The following is an 8,022-nucleotide window of genomic DNA, read 5'->3' as shown; positions in this document are numbered from 1 at the left end:
TTACCTGCCGCCACATGGATGGCAGCGTCGGCAGCGCCAGATGAGTCCCCTCCCCCCCACTTACCTGCAGGTGAAGCTCCGGATTGAGGCGATCCTCTTCGCCTCGATCCGCAGCCCCCCGACTCTCTTCGCCTCTGCCTTTTCCGGAGGCGAATTAGGCCGCCTCGCTCCTGCTTCTCTGAACCAAAGAGAAGCAGAACACATCCCTATTAAAAACAACTTTGAGCTCTCGGCCAGATCTGAAGATATGTCTGGGGTCGATTAAAGCTCAACATATGCTGTTAAACGCCTGGGAGAAAAGTCTTGACCTGGCGCTGGACGCATAACAATGTTGGCGCCACGCGGGCCTTCTCGGGGAGATCTTTCCATAATTGGGGGGGCCACCACTGAGAAGGCCCTCTCCCTTGTCGCCGTCCTCTGAGCTTCCCTCGGAGTAGGCACCGGGAGGAGGACCTTAGATGCTGAGCGCAGACAAAGGTCTGCAAATGCATTGGACCCTGCCCTTCCAAGGGGAAGATTTGCCCTAGAATTCACCACACACTTCCTTCTCCACACACAGCCAATTCCCCCTTCAAGACAACTCCCTGTTGACCATGAGCTTTGAGCCCAGGAGGAAATACTAAGATTTGGCCAAGATCCATCAATCCTCAGCCACGCTCCTAGCAAGCTCCGGGAAATCTTCTCTAGAGCCAAGATCCAAGGCCGTCATTAAGTGCGACATGTTGACAAATGGTTCGTGGAAGACTGTCCCAGGCTAGTGTTTCCACGGAGTCGCTAATGACTGCAGACAGCGAGCTCCTGAGCACGAAGGGTCTGAGTCTCACCAATGAAAGAAGGGACCCCACCCCAACACTCAGTTAAGATTGGCTGGAGCGCCGTTCCTCTGCCTTCCATCCTTCAAGAAGGCAAGAATTGTAGATGGCTGGAGCAGGTTGTATTCAGGGCCGGCTCTATCATTAGCCGAATGAAGTGGCTGCCTTAGGCGGCAGATATTGGGAGGTGGGCAGCAGCAAGGAGTTGAAGCAGAGGTAGGCAACAAGGTGAACTTTCAGAACTTTCACCCGGGTGTGTGATCTGTTGGAGGAGCCCTTCTCCGCATCCCATCAATGCAACATATACGTTATGATGGGACAAGGGAGAGGGCTTTCTCTGTGGTGGCTCCCCGACTGTGGAATGCCCCGATTGGCGCCAACGTTGATTTCATTTCGACACCAAGTAAAAACATGGCTTTTTAACAAAGCCTTTGATGGTTAAACTCACTGGCACATTGTTTTAACTGTATCTATTGCTCTTAAATCATATATTGTTTTAATTTGGATCATGGTTTAATTTTTTAACTGTGTATATTTATTGTTTTATACTGTATGTTTTTATCTGTACGCGGCCCTGAGATCTTAGTGATATAGGGCGGGATATAAATATTTTAAATAAATAAATAAATAAATAAATAAATAAAGTTTTGAACTATTTATTTGCTGAAGCTCTCTGGGCGGTTCACAAAAATTAAAACCGTTCAAAGTATAAAACAAATAGAATAAAAACATGATATAAAATGCAATATAAAAACACAACCAGGAAACTACAGCACTCTTCAAATACTTAAAAGGTTGTCACACAGAGGAGGGCCAGGATCTCTTCTCGATCCTCCCAGTTTGCAGGCCACGGAATCACGGGCTCAAGTGACAGGAAGCCAGATTCCGGCTGGATGTCAGGAAAAACTTCCTGTTAGAGCAGTACGACAATGGAACCAGTTACCTAGAGAGGTTGTGGGCTCTCCCACACTAGAGGCCTTCAAGAGGCAGTTGGACAGCCATCTGTCAGGGATGCTTTAAGGTGGATTCCTGCATTGAGCAGGGGGTTGGACTCAATGGCCTTATAGGACCCTTCCAACTCTACTATTCTATGATTCTATAGCTTCCATCAGCCCTAGGCAGCATAGCTGGCAGTCAGGGATGATGGGAGTTGTTGTCCAAAATATCTATAGGGACCAGATTGTCTAGTGCTGAGTATGGGGGTAGGGACGTTCATATTTCCCCAAATGTACGCATCAGTTGTGCACTAAGCGATAATGGCCCTGTTCAGAAGACACCTTAAACCACGGCTTGAACCACAGAGAATAAGGCAAAAAGCCTGTGGTTCAAGCCATGATTTGAGGTGTCTTCTGAACGGGACCATTTTCAGCTCAAAACGCTCAACCTGAACTGGGCCTTTATGAACCAATGTCCCGAGCCCAGCTTCATACGTCACGCGGGTCTGCGTTCAATGAAAATCCTTCCGGCAACAGCTCTTGTCTCGAAAAGGACAGTCTTTAAAGGGATGCTTCCCATTTTGACAACAGCGGTGTCACTTCGCTCTCGAGTCGCTTTGCAAGGGCTAGCGAGGACTCCCGCTGCAGCACTGCGCCGACCCGGCTGGTTATTTGATGCAGGCGTGGTTGTTTTCCACCCGGCTCTGCTTTTTCTGAGTTGCCTGGATGCTGGCAGGGAAATTTCTCTTTTGAAGAGAGCATAATTGGGCGTCAGCCTTCCAGCCGGCGCGGCAGCGGCTTTACAACTTATTGTTTTAAAGCAATTTTCCCCGTCACATTCTCTCCGAGGCGCTGCGCAGGTCTGTGCCAGCTCGTGTCACAGCTGTTTTCCTTAGAAACAAGACAACTTCTTTCAGGTATGCAGAAGAATACGCCACAGGCCCCACCACCCGTGCACTCGCCTCGCCGTTTGATTCCTGTGCTTTCAAGCAGACGCCGAACGGCTGGGATTCCGCGCTTGTCAACTTGACGAAGGTCATTACGTTTCGGTCAGAGGCTGGTTAACTGACAAATTCGCCCGCAGGTTTTCTCTCCTCCCCCCCACGCTTCGTTCGTTTTCAATGTCGCTTCACTATCATCTTCCGCTTTGACAACACTCTTTAGTGTAGTTTTCACAGTGCCCCCCCCTAAAAAAAACCTCCTGGGGCTAATCGTTTACAGTGAGATAGATCTGGCATAGAAGAAAGGGGAAAAAGGGGGGATTTCTGCAGAAGCGTAGAGGAGGGAGGAACAGCAGGTACGCTTAACTCCTCTCCTGCTGCCTTTAGAGGATAAAAACCAAAACAAAACGCCAAACAGTAATTGCTTTTATTTAACCATCGTGTAATGCAAGGTTCCTGGCTGTGTGTCCAAAAAAAAAAAGCGTTTGGGAGAGGAACAGTGGAGGGAGAGGCGGCTCATTCAATTTTCATTTCGCTTCGGTACATATTTTGTGAAGCTAGAAGAATGACAGACCCTTCAAGCAATCTGACCCCAAATACTGATCTCTCCCGTTCTTGAAAGGAATGGGAGCGACTTCTAGGGCAGAAAACAGCGGTGAGACGGCGCCCTCTAGAGGACAGGAGGGCACGCAGCCGGAGGAGAGGAGAGGAGCCGCACCAGAAACTGACCCGGGCATGTGGCACACAAAGAGCTGTGATGAGAAGGCAGACAGAGGAAGAGCAAGCGAACATCTGTCCTTCAGCAACGTCTCTTCTTGAACTGTACCGCGTTTGCCTGAAGATCTGCAATTGTTTAAGGAAGTAAGAGGCCTGCTGGATCAGACCAAGGGTCCATCTACATTGTACACTGATGTACATTGATGGTGCTATATAAATAAATAATAATAATAATCCTCTTCGCCTCGCGAAGAGGCTAGAATAATAATTCTAGGGCTAGAATAATAATCTAGTCCAGCACTCGGTTCACACAGTGGCCAACCAGCCCTCGGCCAGGGACCAACAAGCAGGACATGGTGCAACAGCACCCTCCCACCCATGTTCCCCAGCAACTGATTGATTGCATTTATACCCTGCCTTTTTTCCTGCAAGGAACCCAAGGCAGTGTACCTGATCCTCTTCTTCTCCATTTCGATCCTCACAACTCCCCTGTGAGGTGGGTTGGGCTGAGAGTCTGTGACCGGCCCAAAGTCACCCAGTGACCTCCCATAGCCGAGTGGGGACTAGAACCCAACTCCCAACTACTTGTTAGGTACTCTAGGCACTACACCACGCTGCCTGGTGTATGGAAGCTGCAGCTCGTGCAAAATGCAGCGGCCAGAAGGTTCGACCATATAACACCTGCTCTGGTCCGCTTGCACTGGCTGCCTGTATGTTTTTCCGAGCCCAATTCAAGGTGCTGGTTTTGACCTATAAAGCCTTACACGGCTTGGGACCACAATACCTGATGGAACGCCTCTCCCGACGTGAATATACCCGGTCGCTACGTTCAACATCTAAGGTCCTCCTCCGGGTGCCTACTCCGAGAGAGGCTCGGAGTGTGGCAACAAGGGATAGGGCCTTTTCAGTGGTGGCCCCCAGACTGTGGAATGATCTCCCTGACGAGGCTCGCCTGGCGCCAACGCTGCTATCTTTCCGGCGCCAGGTTAAGACTTTCCTCTTTGCCCAGGCATATGGCGGCACATCTTAATCACCCACATGTTTAGGTTTTTTTTTTTTAACGGTTTTTAATGCTTTATGTGTGTATGTTCTGTGTTTTAGAATTTTAAATTTTGTATACTCGTTTTTATCTTAATTTTAGAATTTCTGTAAACTGCCCAGAGAGCCCTGGCTATGGGAGCGGTATATAAGCGCAATAAATAAATAAATAAGATCCTGCGTTGTGATTAACGCGAGATCCCTCCTCTGTTTACACGTAAGGCGCGACGACCTCAGGAAGAGAGGCGTTGCGCCCGCCAATTTTTAAAAATTTTCTTAAAGCGACGGCAGCGCACAAACGCTCGTGCGCTGAAGGTAAGTGTTTTTTGTAAATTTAATTTGGTTTCCCCACTCACCCACCCCACCCTAACCCCAACGGGTGTAGCTATCGGTTCCGTGCGAGTAATTGGTCGCAGAAGTCGCAGAAACAGGCCACGCATTCTGCGGTCTCAGCCCAGGACCGTGGAAAAAGCGGGCCCGAAGGGGAGGGTGTGGCGTTACACCCCACAAGTCAGTTCCAAATGTGTATCTGCAGTTTGTAAGTCTGTGTTGAGTTTAAAATGTTGGCCGGAGTGGGTGGAGTGAGAATGTCTTGGGAGTGGGGAAGAGTGATATATAAGGGAAGGACGGAGGGGATTGTGGGGGACTTGTTAGGTCCTCTTAGAGTCTTTAGTGCTCTCTGTGTTTAGAGTACTTAAGTTCTGGGAAATTGGAGGTTCAGGGTAGAGAGTGGTGTCTTTGGAGTGTGGTGTGCACGTAGTTGACGTATATGAATCAATACAGATAATAAAGAAAGCTCAAGAGTGATTGTGTGAGAGAAAGGAAAGTGCATATGTGAATGAGTGAAAGGATTGGATGAAAGGTTTCAAAAAGTTTTTTAAATGTTTTATTCTGAAACAAAGCTTGTGAACTTTTAAAAATAAATTTTAATCATGTTGTTTTTATCTACCACAAAAATCCCACGTGTCTGTTTGGCATTCATCCTCTGAAGTTTACTCATTTAACACCCACTCTGTCAACCATTCCCCTCAGCCCATATAACTCAGTGTTTTCTTAAATGAATTGAAATCCTTCTCCATTTAAACCCCTTTCTCCACCTAGTTTGGAGGAAGGTGGGTTTTATCCCTCGCCCCAGGTGTATCAAGCGGTGGGGCTTGGCTTGAGCAGGGAGTAGCTGCGGCCAGGCTTGGTGTTCAGAGCCTGTGTCGTAGCAGAAGGGTCTACCCCAAGGCAAGGGAGGGATCCCTGTGCGTTATGTGGACGCACAGGGATGATCCCGGGGTTCACCCCGTGATAAAGCCCCATCTAGTTAAGGCCTAAGTGTTCGCCAAACTGAGATCCCAGTGCGTTGATACACCAAACCAGTCAGCTTTCAAAATTAAATACAACTGGACTCAGAACTTGGTGTGCTTTTATTAAAGCCAGTGAAGAGTGGTGGAGAAAAGAGAAGGGAATGGAAAAAGTGAGATACACACCTATAAACACACGTTTTGCATTTGACACAACAGTGCAAGAAGAACAATTAAAGCAGCTTCATCTATCCCCAACCTGGTGTCCTCCCGATGAGTTAACTACAACTCCCAGTATCCCCGCCATTCTGGCTGGGGGGGATGCTGGGAGTTGTATTCCGACACGTCTGGCGGCCGCCAGGTTGGAGGAAGTCCGATCAAGTGGCCCAACATGGGACGGTTCAAACATTCCCCCCCCTCCACTATACTGGCGATAAGAATAGTTTTCCCGGCTTTGAGTGGTGCGATAGAAGACGCACACTCGCTAAAATAAAACCAAACCTTTCACCTTAGGGTTAAGAAATAATAATAAAAAAACACTGATCTTCAGCCATCTATTAGAAGAGCTGGGCGTGTGCTTTGGGGTCGAGGCGACAGCGAGCATATCAGGAACAGGAGCTTTCGCCAGAACTTATACCGGGAGGGGCAGGGGCAATTAAATCAAGCCACAAATGCACAAGGAAGGAAAAATATTGGCTTCTGTTTATAAAGGACATTGCATGGCATCGTTGCATAGTATCACGGCCAACTCGTACAGAAAAGGAAAAGGAGTTCTGGAACTTGGCCTCTTTTCCAGTTACATTTCTACCTGCGAGGAATCGGAGCGACCGAAGGAGATCCCGAGAGAAGAATCTAAACAAAAGAACCAGTAGGGGGGAAAAAAATGGCATTTACGTTTTTTAAAAAAAGGGAAGATCCATATAAAGCAAGGCTCTCGTTTACACGTAGGACTGGTTGCTTTTGGGGAGAAGGTACCTGATATCTGCAAAAAAAATTCCTTGAGGGGTTCGAGATGCCTCCTTAGGAAGTTCTGCTTCAAGACTGGATACCGACGTTTGGCCTAGGGTGCCCACAAGCGGGGACAGCGAATGTGTGGCCGTACAGACGGGGTTGGACTGCAACACACCAACCCTCCCCTTTGGCTATGCTAGATAAGGTTGATGGGAATTGCAGTCCACCGACCTCTGGAAGGTCACACTTCCCCCATTCCTGGCCTACAGACTCAGAGACAGAAACATCGCTCAATGCTCTTTCGGTCCCCACCCCACCCCCACATCTCTCTCTCCCTCCTTCGTGTGGATCGAAATCATTTTTGTAAATTAAAAAAAGAGAGAGAGAGAGAGAGACCAGAACGAGGACACTCCCAGGTCAAAAGAAGGAACTTCAGAATGACTTAAAGCTACATTTAAGTAATTAAAAATAAAGACTCCATTTTTAAAAAAGCTCTCCCCCCCCCCGCCCAAACACATTAAAACATCTTTGCATTATCTTGACAATGTTCTATATCTTCCTTGGAATAGGTAGGAATGACCCTTTGGCGATGAGGACGGGGTCAAAAATGAACCTGGGTTGTGAACTCTGCGCTCAAGGGATGTGGACTCCAGGGAAGTGACTTTATTGGTGCTTGAGGCAACACACACACTTTTAAATGTCGATCTCCACCCATGGCCAGGTACTCAAAAGGTATTGGATGTGGTCTAAAGAATGCCGCTCTTTGGGCCTACAATCCTATCATGCCTCTTTTGCTCTGTTGGCGAGTCGCAGATGAGTGCAAAACGAGAGAGGAAAACGGACGATTTTAACTTTTGGAAACTCTTCACACATCCTCCCCTGGAGGTGCGCGGATCCCTCGGTTTCTCACCCCAAGCGGTTTGGTCACGGAGTGGAACCCTTTTCGCCTCTCCGAGCCAGCGAGCGCATGTGTTTTGCAAGCGCTCGGAAAGCGAACGAGCGAGGTCAGGGCACCCGTCTGACTTCCGAAATTTAAACCAAGGGAAGTTCAAAGCCTCGCTTCACGGAGGAGGAGGAGGAACTCGGCTTCCCACCTTGACAAAAGGCAGAGAGATAAAGGAGAAAAGGAAACAAAACCGCTTTTAAAACAACGCCGCAAAACGCACTGAAGACCTCATTTAGAACCCGCTACAAGAGCAACGGAAAGAGAGGTTTGCACGGGACACGGGGAGAGCGGTCTCCGGCTAGAAGTCTAGCATGTCTCCGAGAAGAACGCCTCTTGTAGGCAGGCTGGAAAATTTTGCACTAGGAGGCGCCAAATGCTTCCCACCAGCGTCAA

Source organism: Elgaria multicarinata, chromosome 20 (genome assembly GCF_023053635.1).
Source record: "Elgaria multicarinata webbii isolate HBS135686 ecotype San Diego chromosome 20, rElgMul1.1.pri, whole genome shotgun sequence".
Taxonomy (NCBI): Eukaryota; Metazoa; Chordata; class Lepidosauria; order Squamata; family Anguidae; genus Elgaria; species Elgaria multicarinata.
The sequence above is the reverse complement of the archived record's forward strand: the minus strand, read 5'-3'. Positions refer to the sequence as shown.